General features: G+C 34.4%; 1 pseudogene; it reads right to left on the reverse strand.

Moving 5' to 3' along the window:
* Positions 1-433: 433 nt before the first annotated feature.
* On the reverse strand, positions 434-25,834 carry LOC139882322 (heat shock cognate 70 kDa protein-like; annotated as a pseudogene).
* Positions 25,835-27,395: the final 1,561 nt, after the last annotated feature.

The raw sequence follows: 27,395 nt of genomic DNA on the forward strand, positions 1-27,395 counted from the left end.
ATCTGGATCATGTGGTTACCTGATAAGAAAGTTACCATACAGCTAACCAATCTATTGAATTTCCAAACTATTCTTTAATCAACCAGATTCACCACTGAAGGTGAAAACTATGTTTTCAACATTCTACTAAAAAGTGAACCAACCAATTAACAATTGGCTACAACCTAGCTAGTTGATGAAATTACATTCCTCATACCAAGTTGGAGCAACAACAAAATTAAACTAATATTGTACGGTCTAAGTCTAAACACACTGAGGGTCTACTAGCCACCAAGAATCATCATTGTCCCAACCAGATAATAATGCAGTGATCAGTAAATTAATTGGTAAAGATTTAAAAACACATGTAGTAGCTAGATTAAAAAAGACATCTAATAACTTCCAAATCAAAATAGGTGATACATAGACCAGTAGAACATCACCAAATCACCAAAAAATAATAATAACAAAAGGAGAAATCACTAGAATTACCCAACAACTGTGACACAAAAGATGAAGATCATAGCTGATCGAAAAGATTAAACACGTTCACAAATAAATAAAAATTAAAGCTCCCCCTCACCCTTACATGAGCGGACTAATTACTGAGTTGAAGAAGCATTCCAGTTTCTTCTTCTTTTCTACAATCACATCGGTTTCTGCTAGCTTATACATTCCAAGCCAAACCATTGCACCCTCCACCAAATCATCCATCTTACTCAAATCCTGCGGACTTAGCATCTTCCTGACGTTGTCATCTTTCACTCTTCTTTTCATGAGATAAACGTAATACTCCAAATCGTAATAGGCCGCCACTCTCTTTCGGTAGTTTTGATCCTCAACTTTAAATTTCTTTGCGTCATTCAACATCTTCTCAATTTCTTCTTTTGAAAGAGTTCTCTTACCATTGGCGATTTTGATGGTTTCCTTGTGACCAGTAGTCAATTCCTTTATTGAAACTTTCAAAAGACCGTCAACATCAATTTCAAATTGAATAATTGCTTTTGTAACACCCCTAAGGGCTGCCGGAATATGAAGAATAAATTCACCAAGATAAATGTTGTCTACCGCTTTACTTCTCTCTCCCTGATAAACCGGGACTCTAAAAGCAGTTTGGTAGTCATACAATGTAGTCGCCACATGCTCTCTCATAACAGGTATGGGAGTGTTTTTGGGGATCATAACAGTCATGACGCCACCCACTGCGAGATAACCAAGTGACAGAGGGATGACATCTGACACCATCAAATCTTGAACCATCGTAGTGCCCTGACCACTAATCTTTGAAGCCCAAACTGCTGCACCATACGCAACAGCCTCATCAGGGTTGATTGTCTTGCACAACTTCTTACCTTCAAAAAACTCCTGTAACATTTGTTGAACCTTTGAATCCTTGTGGACCCACCAATGAGAACCACCTCATCCACCATTTCCTTCTTCCATTTTGCATCTTCAATACACATTTGTACAATTTCCAAACATTTATTAAAGAAATCCATATTCAACTCCTCAAACTTAGCCCGAGTAATCTTCGCTGAAAAATCAACACCATCATACAAGCAGTCAACTTCTATGGAAGTAAGAGTTGTTGAAGAGAGAATCCTCTTTGCCCTTTCACAAGCCACCCTCAACCTCGCTAACGCTCTTGGATTCTTACTAATATCTTTCTTATCTTTCCTATTAAATTCCGAAACAAAGTGATCCACCATTCGATTATCAAAATCCTCACCACCTAAATGAGTGTCACCACCAACACCCTTAACCTCAATCTTCCCTTCATTAATGGTAACAAGGGACACATCAAATGTACCACCACCTAAGTCAAATATAACCACATTTCTAATTGCACCACCGATTTTATACTTCTGGTCAAGACCGTAAGCCATAGCAGCTGCAGTCGGTTCACTGAGCAAGCGCAAAACATCAAGGCCAGCAATAGTAGCCGCATCTTTAGTAGCTTGTCGTTGTAAATCGTTAAAGTAAGCGGGTACGGTGATCACTGCTGATTTCACATTGTCATTAAGATATGTATCAGCTGTCTCTTTCATCTTGGTTAGCACCATGGATGAAGTTTCTTCAGCAGAAATCAGCTTCGTAACACCCTGATACGTTACTTCAATCATTGGCTTACCATTTTCTCCTTGTACAATCTTAAAAGGCCAAACTTTCATGTCACTCTGTACATTAACATCAGAATACCTCCTTCCCATTAGTCTTTTTGCATCTGCAAAGTTCAATGATCAACACATACTGTAAAAAAATAAATAAATAAATAAAAAACTTACTGTAACATAGGGCGCGATCCATGGCTAACCTTAAAAACGGCTAAGAATGGATAAGCAAAATTTCAAGAAAAAAAAATTAAAAAATAATCTTTTTAGGGTCTCTTAATATGAATGATAATAATCGTGAATGATTAATTTATCATCACTATTCAGATGAATTATTCATCACTATTACTATCATTTATCATCGTTTTTTGAACGATTTCGAATGTTTTTGGCATATAAAACTATAACTATAGATTAGGAGAGCATTTACGAATCAAACTAACCACTTCCGTTTCAAATAATCGTACTAAAAAAGTTTTACGTAACTAAGATGATTAAAAATATATGTTAAGAAAAATGATTGTTAGTGCATATTTTGTAATCCCTAGTTCCATGAACTTTAACGTTTTATTCGATCATGTTGTAACCTGTAATATTGTTAAACGTTGATTGTCGATGTGTTATTTTATATTTGTAAACGTTTAAATATAATTCGTAATATTACTCGACAGTCGGCCGACTAACATGGTCAGTCGACCGACTGTCATCCACTGTCGACCGACATAGGAACTGAGGTATTTAAGCCTAATTAATCTTCATTAATTTGGTTAACAACTCTGCACATTACACACACACGAAAACAGTTCTAGGTCGAGTCTCTCTCAATCTTCATGTCCAAATACCACAGAATGTCAGTCTAGGCTTCGTGTTTATCAAGATCTAATCTTGGTTTGACTTATACGAACCCGAAAACCCATAGATATTCGTTTAAGCTCTTTCTAGTGTTATTCCACCTCTAGATCGTGTTAGGTTGATTCTAAGATCCTCTCTCAGCATCTACAAAGTGGTATCAGAGCTTTGGCTTGCTGAATCAATTGTTTTAAACGAGTTCTTGGTATATTTTTGGGTCAAAAAATTGGTTTTGGATTGAATTTTGTATACTTTTACGTTAAACCTTTGGTTTTAATTGCTTTAGAGTGTTTACCGAAGTCATTCTAAGTTGCTTAAGGTGTTGGTCAGTAGTTTTAGTTCGAAAATTGAGCTTGAAATCGTTTAGAAGTCAAAAACCTGATTTTTTTTTTGGATTCTAGCTCTGAAAGAAAGTACAGTCGACCGACTTAGGAGACAATCGACCGATTTTCGTGTATTTCGACCGATTGTCATTAGTTCAACCGATTGTCTTTAAACCGACCGACATATGCTAAACCGACCGACTTAAGTTGTAAACCGACCGACTTAAGTACTAAACCGACCGATTGAAGGAACATCGACCGATTGAAAAAAGTACTACCATTTGACTAAATGTAAACAGAACTTCAACCAATTAACCATTGACAGTCGACCGACTGTAGCTGTTCATCGACTGACTGTAGCTGTTCATCGACCGACTGTCACCAACAGTCGACCGACTTAGGATCAGATTCAACCTTAATTAAATTTTAAAATGTCTGATCAGGCAATGGCAATTACTTCCGGCGTTCAAAACATTTTACTATCTGATAGTGAATCAAGCAGTGCCAATCGTGCTCCTAGACTTGATAATACAAATGATTACATTAGATGGAGGGCTAGGTTCATGAATTACATTAGAGGCCTTGATCCTAGAATGTGGGATTTGATACAACATGAATATAAAGAGCCTTTAGGTACTTATGGTAATAGTAAAAAGTATGAAGATTATAGCGTAACAGAAAAAGAAACATATGCCTTAGAATGTAGATGTTATGCTCAATTGACCCAGGGTTTAGACGGTGATATTTATCATCAATATCAAATGCACTTAACTTCATATTCTCTTTGGAATTCTATTAAGATAGGTGTCGAAGGAAATAAGGCGTATCGTGAAAAGAAAGCTAAAGTAATCAAAAGTGAATGGAAAAGGTTTGCTGCTCTAAGTCATGAAATGTTAGAAGAGACAATCATTCGTTATCGTCGTCTTGTCTCTGAATTGGGTAACTTAGGTGTAGAAGTTACAGAACAAAAAGCTATCAAACAATTAACAGATGGTTTACCACACAAGTGGGATGCGTTTATTGAACAGATAGAAGATGGAGCTTCGTCTGCTGGTGAATCACTGACCCTAGATAAATTCACATCAAAATTGATGGTAAAGGACTTAGATATGGAAACCAAGAAGAAACGTCTTGAGGGTCAGCAGAGTCCTATAATTTACAAAGCTGGTACTTCTGGATTGTGCAATGTTCATGCTCCCTTACAAACAGCATTTGTTTCTAATGATAGTGCTGTAAATAGATCACAACCTGCTCAAAATGTGATGTTTCCAACCCAAGTAAATAAGCCTAGTAGTACAAATCAGTCCACCATTAGACAGGAGCCAAAAACTGTAGTTCTCAACAATGAGAATTTAAGAACTAGGCCCCTTTCAGTTGTAGAGAAGATATGGCTTTAGTTGCTTTGGTAGTTAATTCTTATAATGAAATGGTTGGTGGTCAAATTGGTAATGCTCATTTAGAAGCAGAAGATTATGAGCAGATTGATGAGGATGAACTTGAAAAGATGGATATCCTCTGGGTTATGGGTAGTGTGATTAGACGAGCGAAGAAATTTCTGAAAAGGACAGGTCAACAGAGCTTAGGTGTTACTAGAGATACTAAGTTAGGTTTTGATATGTCAAAAGTGAGATGTTTTAATTGCAATTAGTTAGGACACTTCAAAAGAACATGTACCAGGCCACAGAAAACTGGTTTTCACAACCCATTTCACAATCAGTATAATAAGACAAAGGTTAATGTGCCAGTTGAAACAACGAGCAGTGATACTATCAGAAATGATAAAGCAAAAGGCTTAATTGCAACATATTCAGACGAAGGTTGTGATTGGACAGTATTTGCTGATGATGAAAATCATGCTAACGTTGTTAGAATGCCTAAGACCGAAGAAGAAACTGAAAGTGAGAAACAAAAGAGAGAGAAAGCTGGTTGTGTTGGTACTGCGAATGAATGCATGTGTTACATCTGCAAGATGGAAGCAAGAATTGAGCGAACTTATGCAATGATCAGATATGTTAGAAGAGGTGTTCTTAACAAGAGAGTGTATGAGAAGTTCAAGTACGCAATGCACAATGATGGCGATGTATGGACGGATTACAGTAGTTCGTCTTCATCAGATGGAGAAACTATTGTAGTAGATGATGTCAAGACTTCAGTTGAGTTGAATAATTCTGACTGTTCCAGTTCTAGTTCAGAATCTGAACCTGAATCAGAGACTGAAGAAAAGGAATATGCGTTCATGGCAAACACATCAAGTGACTCTAAGGTACAAACTGAATTTCCTTTGGTATGTAACGATTGTGCTGATCATAAGTTAGAAATTGCTAAACTTGAATCCATAGTTTCTAAATTGAATGAAATCCCCATAGGATGTATCTACTGTCCTGAAGTAAAATAGGAACTTAGGATTGTTAAAGCAACTTATCTTGAGGTAAAAGGCCTATACGAGACAAATTTAACTCAGTTTAACAATAAAAAGGAATTCAGGGAGACAATCAAAACTCTAGAAAATCAAGTTCATGATTTAAGAGCTACAATTTCAGTTGACCAAAAGGCCATCATGATGTACTTAAATCAACTTGAATGTGCTAAGAGAGAAAAGGAAGAGTTTAAGATTAAGTATGAGTCAGAAAAGGCTAGAAATGACACTTGGCAGCGAATGTCATATGTCATTGACTATACTGTCTATAATAAGAATGATGGTAAAAAGGATTTAGGTTATAAAGAGTGTCCTCCTCCTCTTAGGAATGAGTACATTAATAAACCTTCTGATTCTTGCCTTAGTGAAATCCTAAGTGTTAAGCATGTAGAGAATGAAAAATCATACAGCACTAAGCCGATTGCTGAAGACTTAGCTGAGGACAGTAAATCTGATTCAGAGTATGAAAAAGTTTCATAGTTTGTGACACCAAAATCCAAACCAATTACTATCCTGAAAAATCCATTGAATGCTAGTAAGGCTAGTGAAAGCGGACAACCCACACCTAGAAAACAAGTAAACTCTAGGAACGCTAATGGAAAGAAAATATTTCAGACACCTGTCAAGTATCAGCAGGGACTCAACCTAGATAAAGAATATGTTCTTACACAAGCACCTGAAGAACTATTTAATAAAAGGAGCCCTAATACTAACAATGTGCCTAAATATGTGCATCCTAACCGTCGACCAGGCTTGAAACATCATGTTGAGAAGCCTATGTCACCCATGAAACAGTCTTTTCCCAATAAGCATCTGAGTTCAAAAACACGTACAAAAGAAACTCAAAACTGTAATAAATGTGGGAAAAAGGGTCATTGTGCTGTTAACTGTCAACAGAGTTGGAAAACACCAAAAAGAAAATCTAACACTGAAACGAAAACTACACACTATGCTTCTAGTTCCAGTTCCATAGGTACTTCAAGTAATAGTTCAAAAGGTTTTTATAAACCAAAGTCAAATTCTATTGCTAATTCATCCACAAGGGTACAGTCAGGTGTGAATAAAGTTTTTCAAACGAATGACTATTATGAGAAATCTGTTGGTAAACGTACCTTTTGGAAGCCTAAAACCGAGACAAAGGTTGTTGACAAGTCCAATGATCCATCAGGATCAAAGGGTCAATGGATGGATGTGCAAGTTATTGGTGTCGATGGGAAACCCACTGCCATTCGGGCATGGGTGTCCATCACAAACTAACTTATTTTCTTGTTGTGCAGGTCACCTACGATCCGAGTAGAAATACCTGGATTGTTGATAGTGGGGCGTCCCGGCACATGACAGGAAACATGTCCTTACTTTCTAATGTCAAATCAGTAAATGGAGGATCTGTTTCGTTTGCAGGAGATGAAGGAGGTTTTATTACAACTCAGGGTGTGATTGCTAATGCTAATGTTAGTTTTGATAAAGTGAATTTTGTGAAGCAGATGTCAAATAATCTGCTGTCAGTTTCGCAAGTAGCAGATAAAAAGCATAAGGTTGCTTTTGATGATCAAAGATGCTACATTTTGAAGAAAGAGTATGTAATACCGGAAGAGATGATTCTTATAACAGCTCCCAGAAATAAAGATTTGTATATTTTGGATATGTCAACAGCCCATGTTAAAGCTGCAACAGGTCTTCAAGCTTTCATATCCAAAGCTACAGAACAAGAATCAATTTCATGGCACAAGCGTATGGGTCATTTGAGCTTGAGAAAGATGAAAAATCTTGTTCATAATAATCTGGGAGGGAATAAATGTTAAGAGTTTTCAAATTCCTGAAGGATGTCTTCCGTGTAAGAAAGGCAAACAGACTAAAAAGTCACATGCAACAAAGAAACATCATTCAATTGTTGTTCCTCTAGAGTTGTTACATATGGATCTTTTTGGTCCGATTAATCGAACAAGCATCTCTGGAGATTCATATTGTTTAGTAGTGACTGATGAATACTCACGATACTCTTGGGTAGTGATGTTAAAGAAGAAGTCTGACACATTTGAAAATATAAAGTTGTTGTTTTTGAAGCTGGAATCTTTGTACAAGTTAAAGGTTAGGAAGACTCGAACAGATAATGGTACTGAATTCAAGAATCAGCAGTTGGAGAGTTTCTGCAACGAGAAAGGCATTAAACAACAGTTCAGTCCAGCTTATACTCCGCAATCAAATGGTGTTGCTGAAAGACGTAACAGAACGTTAATTGAAACTGCGAGAACTATGTTAGCCGATTCAAGTTTACCGGTTAACTTCTGGAGTGAAGCTGTGGCTACAGCATGTTATACAATGAACCGATTGTTAGTAGTCAAGAGATATGGAAAGACTTGCTATGAATTGCTACATAAAAGGAAGCCTAACATTAAACATTTCGAACCCTTTGGTGCACCATGTTCAATCATGATACGAGATACTGGAGGAAAATTTAATCCTAAGGCTGTTCCTGGTATATTTCTTGGTTATGGGAATCCAAACAAAAGAGTTTTCAACACTGTATCTAAACGTGTTGAAGAACATTTCGAAGTAGATGTTCAAAGAAATGCTGCTATTCCTGCTGGGAAAGGTTTTTCATGGCAGTTTTATTATGAAGATTTGTTTGATTTTTTTGGTCTTCCGTCTGTTGCTACTGATGATGAAGTTATTGCAAGATTACTGAATGAAATGCAGACGTCTCCATCACAAATGGTTCCGAAATCTCAAACGGCACCACAACATCACCCAGTGCCGCAATAACAACTTGTTCAAGATGATGAAGAATCAGGTGATTATCAAGATGATCCATCTTATGATGGATCTGATTCTGAAGAGGAGTCACAACCTATAGACAGTGGCGAAAGTTTTCATAATCTGCCACAAATTGTAGAAGTTCAGGAAGAACAACCAGAACCTGAAGGTGTTCGTAGATCATCACGAACAGTTGTCCTACCTCAACACTTAGATGATTTTATTGTTGATTCGAAAGGAGTTTCTAGAGAACCATCAAATGATGCCTCAACGTCTGAAAATCAGAAAGCTTCAACTGAGAATGTTATGCAAGCTTTCTATTCTTCACTAAATAGGTCAGGCAAACTCTTCTTACATGCATATTCATGCTTTGTGTGTCAAATTGAACCAAATTCTATTGAGGAAGCTCTTCTTTATGATGATTGGGTAAATGCCATGCAAGAAGAGCTTTTGCAATTCAAGCATTTAGGAGTATGGAAACTAGTGACTCCGCCTCATGGTTGCAAACCTTATGGGCTTCGATGGGTATGGAAGAATAAAAAAGACGAGCAAGGTATTGTAATTGGAAATAAAGCTAGACTGGTTGTGAAGGGATATCAACAGATCCCTGATATAGATTATGATGAAGTATTTGCACCAGTGGCTAGACTTGAGGCAATTCGAATATTTTTGGCATTCGCATCTTTTAAAGGCTTCAAGGTCTATCAAATGGATGTCAAAAGCGCTTTTTTGTACGGGACTCTCAATGAGACCGTGTTTGTTATGCAACCACCGGGTTTTACAGATCCACACTCTCCAGAAAAGGTATATCGTCTAGAAAAAGCACTGTATGGGCTTCATCAAGCTCCAAGAGCGTGGTATGGTTCGTTGTCCAACTATATGATTGATAATGGTTTTAGAAGAGGTGTCATCGATCAGACACTTTTCATCAAAGAAAAGGGCAAGCATATAATGCTAGTACAGGTGTACGTGGATGATATTATCTTTGGATCTACAGATAAGACGATGGTGGATGATTTTGAGGAGGTAATGCAGAAACGGTTCAAGATGAGTTCAATGGGAACTATCAAATTCTTCCTTGGTATTCAGGTTATACAAACAAATCAGGGTATCTTTTTACATCAGACAAAATATGTATCAGATATTCTGAAAAGATTCAAAATGGAAGATGAACGTCCTGCAAGGACGCCGCTATCGGTGAATCACGGGATTACACCGGATAAGGAAGGTGATAAGGTTGATCAAACCTTATATAGAGCCATCATTGGTTCGTTGATGTATCTAACAGCGTCTCGCCCTGATATCATGTTCGCAGTTTGTTTATGTGCTCGCTATCAAGCAAATCCGAATGTACATCATTTGCTTGTGGTGAAAAAGATTATGCGTTATTTAAAGCAAACTCCGAATTTGGGCCTATGGTATCCCTGTGATAATGATTTTGTACTGACGGCTTATAGTGATTCCGACTATGGTGGATGCAAGAAAGATTTTAAGTCAACGTCAGGAGGTTGTCAATTCCTTGGAATCAGACTAGTTACATGGCAGTGCAAGAAGCAGACAGCAGTGGCCTTGTCCACTTGTGAAGCAGAATACATTGCTGCAGCAAGCTGTGCATCTCAGGTTGTGTGGATACAACAGTAGCTTCCTGACTACGGTTTGAATATTTCTAACACTCCTATTTTTGTTGATAATTCTGCTGCATAGCTATTACGAAAAATCCTGTGAATCATTCTAAGACCAAACACATAGGGATTAAATATCATTTTATTCGAGACTGTTATGAGAAAAGGCTAATTGATGTTATCCAAATTGGCACAACTACGCAAAGGGCTGATCTTTTCACAAAAGCTTTTGATAAACCACGTTTTGATTTCTTGTTAACTGAGTTAAGTGTCAAAATATTGTCAGATGTCGTTCCTGACGAAGAGACCAACGAGTAACTTCATTTTATGTGTTCTGCTTGCATAGCTGTATATACTGTGTGGTTATATTTCTTTTCTTTCTGATTGTTTCTGTGTGTTTAAAATCTAAAAACCAAAAAGATTTTAGATTTTTAGTATTTTAGGGGGAGTAATGAATGCAACATCAGATATTCAGAAAATAAAAAAAACGAGTTTGATCTATATAAAAATGGGATACGGACTTAATCATAGAATGAGATGATCATAATCACAATCATGTAAATATCTTGATAAGGAACTCATGGAAAGGTTTACAGCGGTTGAGGGTAGTCACTTAATTACCACAGGTGCATACTTTAAAGAAAATTGTTGAGGAAATCAACAAAAGGTGAGGGTATCCCCTATCATGACGTATAATCTAGAAACACATGATGTAGAATATCCCCAAGCAAATTCCAAATTGCTGCACCATTGAGTCTCACGACTAATTGGGATATTCAAGCGATCAATAAGCGTTGAAAATGTTCTAATTGACTATGCATACCGACTTCTATCAAACTTTAATTCTTGAATCGTACCTAAACTCCAAAATAGTAAGTTTATCTCAATAAGAGTGTCTTTCCTGTGAACGGGTTGAAAAGTGTGGTTCTATATTTTAGACAGTCCATGAATGAATGATTTAAGTTAATTGATACACAAATGAAGAAAAGAGATCTTCATCGCAAGGAAGTCAATTCGAGAACTAAATCAAAGTCAAGACTGCAATGTGTTGTTAAAAAAAAAAAAAAAAAAAAAAAAAAAAAGAAAAAAGAATGGCACATTGCATATCAAGTTATTATATCATGAAAACAGAAGTGAAATCATGGAAGTCGAAAATATCAAGGTCAAGATAATGATGAAATCGAGAAGAGAAGTCTTTGCAAGAATACAAATGAGTGTGAAGATTACCAAGAAGAACTTAAATCATTCATACTTCAACAAAACCATTCTATTGGACTTATTATCATTGTCTGTGATATGGGACTGTACCCATTAAGGCCTAGACAGCGAAAGATGTTGTGACGACCCGGAAATTTTCGAGCAAATTTAAACTTAACCTTTATATGTTTCCGACACGATAAGCAGAATTTGTAATGTTGAATCTCAAAAAGTTTGGAACTACATTCATGTAATCAATTACCCTTTGACCGTGTTCGACGATTCACGAACAATTATGAGTATATAGATATGTATATATAATATATAATATTAACTGAAAACATTAACAAAGTATTAGATATATGATACTTTACATGAACGTATTTGTTTCGATATATTTATCGAAAGAATTAAGAGATAATATCAAATGATTGAATTATCAGATACATTATGATATGATTACGGGCCTATGTTATGAGGTCCACTGTGATTTAAGAAATCTATTTTTTTACAACATTCGGAAAATGGTAAAGTGATTTATAAATAAGAACAAATGTGTCAATTAACGGGAACTAGACAAGGGTTAGTGGAAATTCCTGTTTAATTTCCAAGGCATGTTTTATAATATTTTTCTCGTGACCTTGATAAGATAACTATGTTAACTTTCATTTTATTTAATATGAAAATAAGAACGTGGAGTGTAAATAACTTAGATGTTGGATATCGACAAGTTAAGTAACTCGACATTTTTCATTAAGATGATTTCATACGTTTATTTAACCTTTGGACTTTATCCCATGCTTCACCAATAGACTGTAATTTAAAAACTTGAAACCTATTATGAATATATATAATTCTACTTTTCTAAAATGTTTTATGATATAACGATTTCCATTATTTTAACCTTTTAACAAAATGATTCTTAAATACATTTAGTTTTGGAAAACAAAATTATCATATTTATTTGATTTAGTTTCAAAAGTACAAAAAAATGTTTTCAGTTTAAAAAGAACTTTATTATTAAAACGTATATATCTTTTATAAATATCTAGAACCACTTTTGATAACTCATTACTTAACCAGTATGATAAAGATAATGATATTTATATTTTATTTTATTAAATATATATAACGATTTAAATTAATATTATATATATTTATACGCGTATTATACGTATATAGTTTTATACTTTTACTATACTTTAACTTTACATTTACTTTACTTTACTTTTACTTTACTTTAACTTTAATAATTCATACTTTAATAATTCACTTTAATAATTCATACTTTAATAATTCACTTTAATAATTCATACTTTAATAATTCACTTTAATAATTCATACTTTAATAATTTACTTTAATAATTCATACTTTAATAATTCACTTTAATAATTCATACTTTAATAATTCACTTTAATAATCCATACTTTAATAATTCACTTTAATAATTCAAAAAAATCTATTATAAATAGAATTCAATAGGTTTCATTATTTCATAGAAATTTGAAAATATATTTCTCTAAACTCTCTCAATCGAATTACATATATATATTTTCTTTGTATTATTTCAAGATATTATTAGTATACATAAAATACTACGACGGAGTTATACTCAGACGATTTCAAAATAAGTTTTCAAACGGGATAAAGCTAAGGAATTTATGGGTTATAGCTATGGAGGTTATGGGTATTGATCGAGAGTATTGCTCGTGAGTCAAACTAGTGTTTATCATCTCCGTTGTGTCTACGTACTTTTCCTGCAATATTGAATCTCAATATTGATACGTTTGTGAATCCAAGGACAACATTGCACTTGTTCAATGACGTCATATGTATTTTTACTACAAAATACAGTATTGTGAGTTTCATTTGCTCCCTTTTATATATATTTTTGGGACTGAGAATACATGCGCTATTTTTATAAATGTTTTACGAAATAGGCACAAGTACTAAAACTAATTCTACGTGGGTTTAAACCAGAAATATACCCTTAGCTTGGTAACATTAAACTACTTGTCTATGTACAGTAGGCGCGAATCCTAAAGATAGATCGATTGGGCCTGATAAACCCCATCCTGACTATGGGATGCTTTAGTACTTCGAGGTTATTTTAAACACACCTGATCTGGTGTACTTCAGAGGGTAAAACATGAACGTTAAGGCTTGTTACCGGGTGCCTACAACTTATAGAATACTTTTATACACTTGCGAGTGTACATATATTTATAAACGGAAATCTTGTGGTCTATTAATATATTGAAATGATTGTTATGATAAACCTATGAACTCACCAACCTTTTGGTTGACACTTTAAAGCATGTTTATTCTCAGGTATTAAAGAAATCTTCCGCTGTGCATTAGCTCATTTTAAGGATATTACTTGGAGTCATTCATGGAATATTTTGAAAGATGTTGCATTCAAGTCATTGAGTTCATCAAGATTATTATTAAGCCAATTATAGTTGGATGTATTATGAAATGGTGTGCATGCCGTCAACTTTCGTTGTAAAAAAAAATTGTCTTTTAAAAACGAATGCAATGTTTGTAAAATGTATCATATAGAGGTCAAATACCTCGCGATGTAATCAACTATTGTGAATCGTTTATAATGTATATGAACGGGTTCTTTCAGTTGGTATCAGAGCGGTGGTCTTAGCGAACCAGGTCTGCATTAGTGTGTCTAACTGATAGTCATTAGGATGCATTAGTGAGTCTGGACTTCGACCGTGTCTGCATGTCAAAAGTTTTGCTCATCATTTTTGTCGGAAATTACCTGCTTATCATTCTTAGTCTAGACACATCTTATTGCAATGATTGCATGAATAGTGTATAGACAAAATTTATATCTTAGCGTATCTGCTAATTCATATCTTAGCGTATCTGTTACTGTAAACTTTGCCTGACATATTCCTTAAATTCCTCCGTAATCTACGAAACCTTTTGCTCTATGTAATTAGAATACCACCCGATAGCCGGAAAATCATTTCATATCGAAAATTTCTTTATTCAATCTTACGAAATGGAATTTGTCATTAGTTCAAGTCCATCGGATTCCGAAATGGAATCCCACTCAAGTTCCGAAAGCAGTGTGACCGGAATGGATCAACCAATTAGTCATCATCTATTCTGGATGAATTAGGGATGGGTTCGTAACCTCCTTAATCATTGGAGACAAGAAGAAGGTGATCCCTTTCATCCACCACATTGTCCTCTTGGCGGAGAACCTAAAGCACTTACCGGCGAACCTATCCGAAACACCATTTTCTCTCTTATTTCTAGAGTATCTCGTCACGATTACATACTACACCAAATTCTAGATTTTATTTATCCGCTCGTCCGAACCGACAATCACCCTGGTGTAATAGAAGAAGTCAACGAGCTTCGCGCTCGGGTAGTGGCTTTGGAGAATATGGTGCAAAGGTTACAAACACCAGCAGCAGCACCAGCAGCATAAACAGTACCACCATCAGCAACACCAACAATACCATCACCACCACCAACAACAACATCCACATCTCACACCGCAACATCACAATCTGTATCTCAAACATCAACATCATACGCCCTGTAAATATCCAAGAATATCAACAACAACAAACGATGAAGTATTAATTCATAAACTTCATTGAAGAGATATCTCTGCGGCAGTTATGTAATCTCCAAAATCTTAGAGATTATTTAATTCTGACCGTAAATCAGATGAGTGAACGGAGATGGTAGAGTAGAAACTTTGATCGAAAATGGTGTACGATTTACAAGCTAGAATTGTTTTACCAACAGCATCGACAGGACCGTAGCATCATCAACACAGTCAGTGCCGTCAGTATCGTCAGAATCAACAGCACCTGTAACATCACAAACTCTGTCAGTTCAAGAATCATTGTGGACATCATTACGAATCAACAACAAATATATTGTATCAACGAGTTATGAAGTATTAACTCATTTCTAATCGAAAGATTTATATGTATATTTTATATGTATAAATTTTTAAACCATAATAAATCTTCCCGTACTAAGCTATTATGTGTGAATCTTAACTACTCAGTTAATTCATATTACAAATATGCAATGATGTACGTCCTTCGTCTGCAACTTAACCATCGTTAATTACAATCTCTGTCTCAATTCAATAAAAATCCAATTCATAATAAATCAAGTGTATTATTCGAATATATGTTTGATTTTACACTTTCATCATCGATGTACTCGAAACTTTTCAAATAACATCATTCGTACCTTGCGAAGTTCACAAGAATTTCACGAAAACCAACAAATAACAAAGTAATGATTCATAATTTCAATATTATTGAAGAAATACTTATGCAATTTATAAAGTTTTAGGGATTACTCAATTCTAGTTCCAACCATAAAACAAATGAGTTTAATTTAATATTAACTCATTAAATCTATATTACATCTAAAGAAAATATACACATATATTTTCATAAAGACTGTAATAAACTTCTTTTGTACAAAATATTAATTGTGAAATTTTTTTTAACGGGTAGGTAATACCCGAGAGATATATAAATTCACAATTAATATATTACATTTTTCGAAACTGATTCAGCAATCATCAACTATACTCCCTACTTTCACAACAATATCCATTCTTTCATATAAATCAAAACAATCACACTCATTCAAATTCAATTATATATTCTGATTTTGAAATCGCATAATTCAATTCGAAATATAACCAGTATCATCACTCTTAGATTCCTATATCTTTCAAAGCTATACTTTGACTTCAAAACTATGTTAGAACATCATATGTATTAACGATTACAATATGTGCTCAAACCCTTCGAAATTCCTGAAGACACTTCAACTAAGGAACAATCGAGATGATGATCATAGCAGATGTTACCCATAGTTATACACATGAAAAACTCTCAAAACCCAAGTCATAGTTCGACACGTATCCGTGTTAGAACCTTTGGCATTTACTAGCTAAAATAACTTTTCAATTCCGTTTCAAAATAGACAGTTTTGTCACAGCTCCAGCAAGTCAACTTCGACTTCTCAATCAAAACAGTCTTATTATAACCTCGATAGATACGTTGCCCTTTCGCCAACATTACCGGGGAATCGTTTATATTCACCACATTAGCAATAAACTTACCAACAACTTCATTGATCTTTGACTTTCCGAAAAATCTTTATTTATCAAAACCCCATCATTTACTCATCTGCATCTTGTAACGAGAATTGCCATACGAATCATCGGAAATTAGCAATCAGTATTTTGAAATCTCGCAGCATGTCTACGCCAACAATTATATGTGTATATCTTCTGGACTTATATACTTTTAATGTGAAGTTTCTGAAAAACACCCTAAACTGCGAACTAGTTCTCGAAATACTGATGAAGCAGCAAAAACTATAAATGACCTTAACAGTAAAAAGTTTGATGATAAAGAGTAGTGTGTTGGCAAAGCTCAGAAAAAGAGAAGATTTGGTACTGAAAAATACGGATTGAGCAAACCATGAAGAAGGCTGTGGATAAATCACAAGGACAAAATCTACCTTCAAAAAATCTAAATGATTCCGTGTCTGCTGAAGTCATTATCAAATACCTTGCTCCTGACTCTAAACCCTTACGGACAATATTCTTCATCATCCTCTGATATTAGAAATTTTAAGATATCATCGTATCTTTCATTATAAATATTCTCCATATTTCTGAAGATATTTCCATAATTATTCTTATCCGAAATCATTTACCTCTTCGTGCTGTCTGTATTACATCATAAAAGAAACTTTTTAGTTTCTAAATTCTAAAACTTTCGAATTTAAAATAAGAATATTTTTGAAGTAGTGTTGGGAACTGAAGCATGAACTAGTATAATATAATGACACTTGATCAACATGATTATATTACAGTAAGTCATGCTGAGTTTCTAAATGGAATGTGATGATTCACAGATCATAACGTCATCATGTGCTATGTTACACGACTCTTGTATTCTCTTTAACCTCTAAAATATCAAGAAAATATTTCTTGATGATTCGGCCTTTTCCGAGGTATTCTAGTAATTTGACAAGTCAAGATCGTGCCATTACAATTTCCTTCTTAGAACATTAACAATGTTCATTCCGAAATTCATATATGCGAATTATGGACCATTACAAGCGGTGCTTAATCGCAAGAAGAAGAAACGAAAGGACAAAACTCCGAAATAGAAATTGGGGTATAAATCGCAACAAATAAAAGAGAGCATTAATTGGGGATGACAATGATTATAGAAGACGGAAGTAGGGACATCGAAATATAAGGGAAGATATAAAACCCAACAACAACCCAGAAACTATAAACCGTATATATCGATGCATATAGCAATATAAAGACACGGGAGAACTAAAAACACTATAAAACCAAGAGTATAGTAGAAGTAAATAGATTCTTATGGAGGTAGATGAAAAAGAAGAACGACAGATATGAAAGTGAGGAGTATATCGAGAATCAGCACTGGATGAAGCATATTGACGAATAATTTTAAAGTAAGAATTGAGGGAGAAAGAATAGAAGGTGTGAATTAAAAAGAAACGAAGGAGGTGGATTTATAGTGAAATATCCGACAAAAAAAATCGAGATGAATCATCGCATTAAATCGAAGAGGATCATAATTTCCTTAATCACCGAAGAATCAAATCCTATATAGATTACAAAGATTTTCTTTAATTCAGAGATCAACCGTGATGACGTCAAAAGATAAGATGAATCCCTATTTTCTCATTTCACTCTTTTACGATAGCTTCACTCATACGTTTCGAGTATTCGAATTATTTTATTCATATTTCTCAATCATGATAAAACCCTATGAATCAACTTATATTCATCATAATAACATTCTTATTGTTAGCCATGACGACCTCGATCAATTTTCGGGACGAAATTTCTTTAACGGGTAGGTACTGTGACGACCCGGAAATTTCCGAGCAAATTTAAACTTAACCTTTATATGTTTCCGACACGATAAGCAGAATTTGTAATGTTGAATCTCAAAAAGTTTGGAACTACATTCATGTAATCAATTACCCTTTGACCGTGTTCGACGATTCACGAACAATTATGAGTATATAGATATGTATATATAATATATAATATTAACTGAAAACATTAACAAAGTATTAGATATATGATACTTTACATGAACGTATTTGTTTCGATATATTTATTGACAGAATTAAGAGATAATATCAAATGATTGAATTATCAGATACATTATGATATGATTACGGGCCTATGTTATGAGGTCCACTGTGATTTAAGAAATCTATTTTTTTACAACATTCGGAAAATGGTAAAGTGATTTATAAATAAGAACAAATGTGTCAATTAACGGGAACTAGACAAGGGTTAGTGGAAATTCCTGTTTAATTTCCAAGGCATGTTTTATAATATTTTTCTCGTGACCTTGATAAGATAACTATGTTAACTTTCATTTTATTTAATATGAAAATAAGAACGTGGAGTGTAAATAACTTAGATGTTGGATATCGACAAGTTAAGTAACTCGACATTTTTCATTAAGATGATTTCATACGTTTATTTAACCTTTGGACTTTATCCCATGCTTCACCAATAGACTGTAATTTAAAAACTTGAAACCTATTATGAATATATATAATTCTACTTTTCTAAAATGTTTTATGATATAACGATTTCCATTATTTTAACCTTTTAATAAAATGATTCTTAAATACATTTAGTTTTGGAAAACAAAATTATCATATTTATTTGATTTAGTTTCAAAAGTACAAAAAAATGTTTTCAGTTTAAAAAGAACTTTATTTTTATAACGTATATATCTTTTATAAATATCTAGAACCACTTTTGATAACTCATTACTTAACCAGTATGATAAAGATAATGATATTTATATTTTATTTTATTAAATATATATAACGATTTAAATTAATATTATATATATTTATACGCGTATTATACGTATATAGTTTTATACTTTTACTATACTTTAACTTTACCTTTACTTTACTTTACTTTTACTTTACTTTAACTTTAATAATTCATACTTTAATAATTCACTTTAATAATTCATACTTTAATAATTCATACTTTAATAATTCACTTTAATAATTCATACTTTAATAATTCACTTTAATAATTCATACTTTAATAATTTACTTTAATAATTCATACTTTAATAATTCACTTTAATAATTCATACTTTAATAATTCACTTTAATAATCCATACTTTAATAATTCACTTTAATAATTCAAAAAAATCTATTATAAATAGAATTCAATAGGTTTCATTATTTCATAGAAATTTGAAAATATATTTCTCTAAACTCTCTCAATCGAATTACATATATATATTTTCTTTGTATTATTTCAAGATATTATTAGTATACATAAAATACTACGACGGAGTTATACTCAGACGATTTCAAAATAAGTTTTCAAACGGGATAAAGCTAAGGAAATTATGGGTTATAGCTATGGAGGTTATGGGTATTGATCGAGAGTATTGCTCGTGAGTCAAACTAGTGTTTATCATCTCCGTTGCGTCTACGTACTTTTCCTGCAATATTGAATCTCAATATTGATACGTTTGTGAATCCAAGGCCAACATTGCACTTGTTCAATGACGTCATATGTATTTTTACTACAAAATACAGTATTGTGAGTTTCATTTGCTCCCTTTTATATATATTTTTGGGACTGAGAATACATGCGCTGTTTTTATAAATGTTTTACGAAATAGGCACAAGTACTAAAAATAATTCTACGTGGGTTTAAACCAGAAATATACCCTTAGCTTGGTAACATTAAACTACTTGTCTATGTACAGTAGGCGCGAATCCTAAAAATAGATCTATTGGGCCTGACAAACCCCATCCTGACTATGGGATGCTTTAGTACTTCGAGGTTATTTTAAACACACCTGATCTGGTGTACTTCAGAGGGTAAAACATGAATGTTAAGGCTTGTTACCGGGTGCCTACAACTTATAGAATACTTTTATACACTTGCGAGTGTACATATTAATATATTGAAATGATTGTTATGATAAACCTATGAACTCACCAACCTTTTGGTTGACACTTTAAAGCATGTTTATTCTCAGGTATTAAAGAAATCTTCCGCTGTGCATTAGCTCATTTTAAGGATATTACTTGGAGTCATTCATGGAATATTTTGAAAGACGTTGCATTCAAGTCATTGAGTTCATCAAGATTATTATTAAGCCAATTATAGTTGGATGTATTATGAAATGGTGTGCATGCCGTCAACTTTCGTTGTAAAAAAAATTTGTCTTTTAAAAACGAATGCAATGTTTGTAAAATGTATCATATAGAGGTCAAATACCTCGCGATGTAATCAACTATTGTGAATCGTTTATAATGTATATGAACGGGTTCTTTCAGATGTTTTCAGAGAGATATTCTGAATACTCACTTATTAAGAAAGCTACGTCTTTCATTCTGTTTCCTCCAATAACTTTAATAATAAAGAAGGAATGAGATTGATAGCAGTTGGTTGATTGCATGATTGATAGAATATTGAATATACTATGAGATCCATCAGAATCATATGAATTGAAAAGTATACTTTACGATAGAAGCTAATGGCTGACAGGGATATTCCAAAATTACTATGAGAATCTTCCTGTTCAATTGGACCTAACGTATGTGTTTGTGGTAACGGAAAGCGTCAATAGACTTGTGCTCAATTGACTACCTAAAAAATCGTGCGATCTCACATTGATGACCGAGTCTGTGATTGAATCTAACATAGCAATATGTTAATGTAATTAATTAACTTGATCATCAAAATGTCTAAGAGGAAAGTCTGTAAAAGGTTGATGAAAATAGAAACCATGTTAAAATCATTTCTCTGTTATTGTTTGCTTTTACTTGTGAAATTTTATGTACATACTGTTGTCTGAATGTTAATTGAACATGTATACATTTTGATAATTTAGCTTCCTTAGGTTTATGACTTACAGAAACTGCTTCCTGTAAATAACATGTTTTATGCCATACAATCTTGGATCTTTCTTAACCTTGATCATTGACTTTCTGACATGAATTGTACTTCATTTGCATTGTTATTGTGAAAAGTTTTAAAATCCTAAAAACTACAAAAAGATTTTTCAGTGTGTTGATATTTATTTTGAAAAATACAAAAACATTTTATTTGTTTGCTTATGTGAATATGTGTATATTTCCTTGAAGTTACAAATTGTGTCTCGACGTCAAAAAGAAACGAACTACACATCTCAAATCATAAACCTATTAAAGTCTTCAAAATGAAAATATTTTGCGTGTAAAATCAGCCAGTGGAAGTGAATAGAAGGAATTATTGGGGTTTCTAAAACGCAAAACTATTTTATAAAGGGAGGAGACAGTCGACCGATTTATAACATAAGTCGGTCGATGTTGAAAAAAGTCGACCGACTTACTCGTTTGTTATAATGTCGACCGTTTATCAAGTATGTCAACCGATTGTCACATATGTCGACCGACATAACACCAAAGTCGACCGATTGTCGAGCTGGGTATAAAAAGGCCTCAGACGGCCGATTTTCTTTATTTCGTACGATTGTGTTGATTTACCAAAAAATTCAAACTTTGCAAGGAAGAGCTTTTGATCGTGTTTTTCGTATACATCTTTGAATTGTGATTCCAGCGCCGTTAACCAATCAAGGTAATTCTTTTTCAATCGAAAGTTATTGAAGTTTTCTTGTTTATTTTTCATTTTCGATTAAATTGGTGCGAATTAGGATCTGTTAGAGTTAGTTGAATACTAGATCATGTATATCGGCTTTCTCTGGATCTTTATTAGTCTTTGATTGAAACAAAACACCATAAAATCGGTGGATTTAAGTTTGGATCTGCGTTTTTGCTTCGTTAGATAAATCGACCGATTGACTTCCTAAGTCGACCGATTTACCCTATGTCGGGCGACTTTATAAGTCGATCGATTTGTATAAATGTCGGTCGACTGTCCTTGAAAATCGACCGAATTACATAGTATGTCGACCGACTGTTGTTTCCTGTATTCTTTTTATGGTTTTCGATTTAACGCTTTTCGATTATTGTATATATGTTTGTATAGCAGAATAAATGGCTCAACTAGGTAGTCCAGTTAATGAAGACGTACATGAGGAAGAGGTGATTCTGTCCAAGAATCTTCCAGGCCTGACGGCAAGCGAAAATGCCAATCTAGAGGCATGTCTAAACGAGGAAGGACCTGAAGCAAAGGAAGGCTTCGTTGATATTATAAAATTCTTGAAAAGGTCCAGGATTCATACTACAATAACTCTAGAATGCAAGGCATACTACTCACACCAACGAGAATTCTGGAACAACGCTTCTATTGTCACTGAACAAGGAAGAAAGGTGATACGAAGCAGCGTTGGTGGTACAATTGTAAAGATCTCGGCACAGACAGTTCGTGAAGACTTAGGTTTTCCAGATAATGATTCTATGCCAGTCACACTGAATAGAACTAAGGTCCGAAGGTGTCTAGTAAGATGTGGATACTCTGGTGATCCAATGAAAGGTGCTGTTAAGAGAACTCGATTCTGTCATCAATACAAATACCTAACTTTGGTGTTGTTAAGATGCATGAGTCCAATGGTAGGCGGTTTTGATGAGCTGAATGAGACTTATAGCTCAATGTTTGCAGCACTAGTTCTTCATGCGGACTTCAATTTCTCCGAAGTAATTTTCAGAAGCATGTTGGTGAACGTGAAAAAGAAGAGCCACTTAATGTTTCCTAGGTTCTTGCAGGTGATGATTGAAAAGCAAGTGCAAGGATTGAATAAGGTTTGGGAGGATGAGATTAAGCTGAATCATCTGAACGATTTGACTTTCAATCGAGTCAAGCAAAAGAGAGGTCCGGATGAACCATTCAAGAGATTGGTTGGCCACCTCGCAAATGAAAACTATGTATGTCCACCAGGTGCTGCCTGTCGTCATGAGAACAGTACGTCTGGTAATGAAGATGATATCGTCGCAGTTGGTGAAGACGATCAAGAGGTTAATCAGCCACCGCCAGTTGTTACAATTGAACAGATACTGGTTGATGAAGACGATGAAGGAGATGACTTTGACCCTGATCAATTCGAGCTGAGAAAGCGAAAACAATCTGAGGGTCCTTCGGTTACGACAAAGCCGAAGCAGAGGCGCATAAGATTCATTAAGAAGGCAAAAAGGACTGAGTCGTCCTCAGCTACTGAACAACGACAATCACAGTAATCACAACCACAACGACAACCTTCAGCTGCTGCTACTCAAAAAACACGTGCTGAAACTGATACAGGAGTTCATGCTGCTGCATCCACGACTGCTATTACACAAGATGCTGCGGTTTCTATATTAAGTGAGAAGGTTGTCAATATGGCTTCTGAATTTGAAAAGTTTAAAGAAAAAGCTGATGAACGAGAGAGAAGAAAGGATGCTGAGATTGCCAAACTGACCAAGCAGGTTGAAGATCAACAGGTTGAATTGAAGAAGTTAGAAACTAAGTTTGATGCTCAGAATTTGCTGATTGTAAAGGCTGAGACTACAGCGAACAAGGCACTGTCGAAGGTGCTTGAGTGGGAAAATAATTTCAATATTGAGGCTGTTGATCTCGAGGAGGATATAGACTTTGGTAATTTTAACGATCAAGGCGAGGATGAGCTAGGTTTGGATATTGCTAAAGGCACAAGCGAGAACCCACTGTCAGTAATTCCTCTAAATATTGATTATTCTTTACGTGATTTTTTGGCAAAGCAGGATCGTCTGAATCACTCAGTTGTATTTGATGATTTAGAAGAAGGGGAGATCCCGCCGGATCTAAGCGCTGAGGAGCAGGCCGAGCTAGTGCGTCAAGAGCAACAAGCAAGTACTTCAGCTGACGCAAGTGCTAGCTCATCTTTTGAGAATCGTTACGATTCTAGTGATGATTTTGAGGAAATTGTCGTAAGTAATGAAAACGACAACGATTTTGATGAAGTAATTATTGAAGATGAACCAATAGGTGATTTTTCGGAGTACGAATGTAATAACGATAAAGATCTACCTACATTTCAAGACTACTTCAAAATGAATGAAGAGCTTCTAAACCGAAAATGCGAAGAAAAAGAAAAGACCGAAGATTTGCCTCCAGGGTTTTTACCGGTCAAGATAAATAAAGAAAAGATAGAAGTTCTAGAATCTGAGTGGAAGATCTTGTTGAGGATCAGAAAATATTGTGAGAAGCCAGCGCCGGAACCTGAATGGATGAATTACATTAATAGACCGGCGAATCTTTTGGCTTAAGGAAAAATAATTGCGTGGGCCTACATTAAAGAGTTGAATATATACGCAATAAAGAAGGAGTACGGAGTGGATTACATCAAACATGGATACGAGTTCACGTCTCTACCGTATTTTGAATTTATGCAGGTGGCTAGGCTCAAAATGTTATATAGGGATTATGACGGAATTCCTAATATTGTCTGCAAGAAGATAAGACACTCGTACTTGTCAAAGAACTTTGAGGGATTCAGCCCTCAATTTCCCACGATCACTTATCGAACAAACAAGAAAACGGGCGAACGAAGAAAGATTGTCAAATACAAGCCAGTAAATTATATGAGAAAGGTTCCTGTGATGAAAATGCCGCAGAACTTTAGCCCACGTTTTCGCTGGTGGTACTACGATGAACGCTCAGAGGAGGCAGTCATCGTTTTGGACAAATTGAAGGAAGATGAGACAGACTCGATACGGGTTTTAGATCCCGTTTGGTTGAGAAATTGCTGTGAAGCTGACATCTTCACATTGTACTACAATCGGATGCTGTACAGGCCAGAAAATAGAGTTCAAGCACAACAGTACATTCGTGTTGCAAAGGTTTGCTATTTGAATAATATGGTTACAGATCCGTACAGAGATTGAAGCAGATCGAAGACTTATGAGGAACTAGGTCTTAGGGGGAGTTTGTTAGTGCATATTTTGTAATCCCTAGTTCCATGAACTTTAACGTTTTATTCGATCATGTTGTAACCTGTAATATTGTTAAACGTTGATTGTCGATGTGTTATTTTATATTTGTAAACGTTTAAATATAATTCGTAATATTACTCGACAGTCGGCCGACTGACATGGTCAGTCGACCGACTGTCATCCACTGCCGACCGACATAGGAACTGAGGTATTTAAGCCTAATTAATCTTCATTAATTTGGTTAACAACTCTGCACATTACACACACACGAAAACAGTTCTAGGTCGAGTCTCTCTCAATCTTCATGTCCAAATATCACAGAATGTCAGTCTAGGCTTCGTGTTTATCAAGATCTAATCTTGGTTTGACTTGTACGAACCCGAAAACCCATAGATATTCGTTTAAGCTCTTTCTAGTGTTATTCCGCCTCTAGATCGTGTTAGGTTGATTCTAAGATCCTCTCTCAGCGTCTACAATGATTATACCGAAAACCGTGTTTGTAGAGTTACTGGTGATTTGGTTCTTTGCTGCGTCACCGATCAAACAATCAGAGTCGGTAAAAGCAACGCAAGAGGGAGTGGTTCGGTTGCCTTGTTCATTAGGGATTACTTCAATGCGATTGTTTTGCCAAACAGCAACGCATGAGTACGTCGTCCCTAAATCAATTCCGATCGCCGGTGATGTTGTTGCCATATCTCTTTCGAAAAAATACAAGCAGAGATAGAGGTTTAAAGATATCGATCGAATTAAATATTATGAGAGAAATAGAAAAAACTAGGTTTATGAAATTATACTCACAGAAACGGAAAACTCGGTGTGCACTAATTATTTTACTCCAATAGACTCCGAAGATACAGTTCAAAGAATCAAAGATATCTAATTAAATATTATGAGAGAAATAGAAAAAACTAGGTTTATAGTTTTTGTAATCTATATTTTTGACCTTCGATCAATTTTACATTTTAATTTTAATTTTCAAGCATATATAAGAAATATTCATTTGAATTCTTTATTTCATTTGAGATCGGTAGAATTACATGTGATTGGATATTTCCGATCAATGTGATTGTTCCACATTTTTAATCCTAAACATTGATTATATTGATCCAATGACTATATTTATCCTCTGATTTTCAAACAAAATTAGGGGTATAAATAAATATTACTCTCAATCATAGAATCAAACTTCATATTTATGTAATTTAACATTTATATTTAATTTAATATATAATTATCACATATTTTTATATTTTTTAAATATTCGAATCTTTTTTTTTAAATATTCAAATCTTTAATATTTCCACGTCGTTATAAAGAACGCAAAACTTGTTTTATGTAATTAGGTAATATTAAATACATTTATCTTCTATTTATAGATTTAGACTAAAAGAATATTCGATTGAAAAATGTAAAAAGTATTGATCTACAAATAACATGGAGTATAAGAAAAAACAATACTTTTTTAAAAAATGTATATATAATTACAAAACTATACGTATTAAATAATGTCAATCTAGACAATTTATTTGTAGTTATTTTCAAAAATGTTACCAAAGGGTTTCTAACATAGCGGGATCAAGGAATTCATTAACTTTGTGGTTTTAAGCCAGAGTCCATTATTACGTTGATCCCAAAGGTGACTAACACTACTAAAATCTAAGGATTACCACTTACCGGCAGCTATCTCTCATTCTTCGGGTACATTACAAGATTGTTACCAAAATTCTTGCAAACAGGTTGGCAAAGAAGATTATTGGGAAGATTGTAAGTGTGGAACAATAAGCTTTTATTGCCGGCAAGCATATTCTTGATGGACCCACAAGGGCGACTCTAGTTATATGTCTGTGGGGTTACGGGACACCACTAGTTTGAAAAATTTTAGTGGAAAGTATCATTTTAATTGTGTAGGACACCACTAAATTTAATTGGTAGACCTCATATTTTTCGAATTTATAGTTTTTCTTTTAAATTATATAAGACACCGCTAAATTTAACCATTCAGACGCAATATATTTTTCAAATTTGTTGTTTTTTGAAGGTAAACTGCCACAAAAGTAACATTCAAATGTATAATTAGTACTGAAAAAATTTCAGGACCCCATTAAAATATAATTCTGAATCGCCACTGTGGACCCACACTTCCAAGTGAAGTCATAACATGGTACAAGAGAAAACACAAGAAATCGTTA

This window comes from Rutidosis leptorrhynchoides, chromosome 1 (assembly GCF_046630445.1).
Source record: "Rutidosis leptorrhynchoides isolate AG116_Rl617_1_P2 chromosome 1, CSIRO_AGI_Rlap_v1, whole genome shotgun sequence".
In the NCBI taxonomy this organism is placed as follows: Eukaryota; Viridiplantae; Streptophyta; class Magnoliopsida; order Asterales; family Asteraceae; genus Rutidosis; species Rutidosis leptorrhynchoides.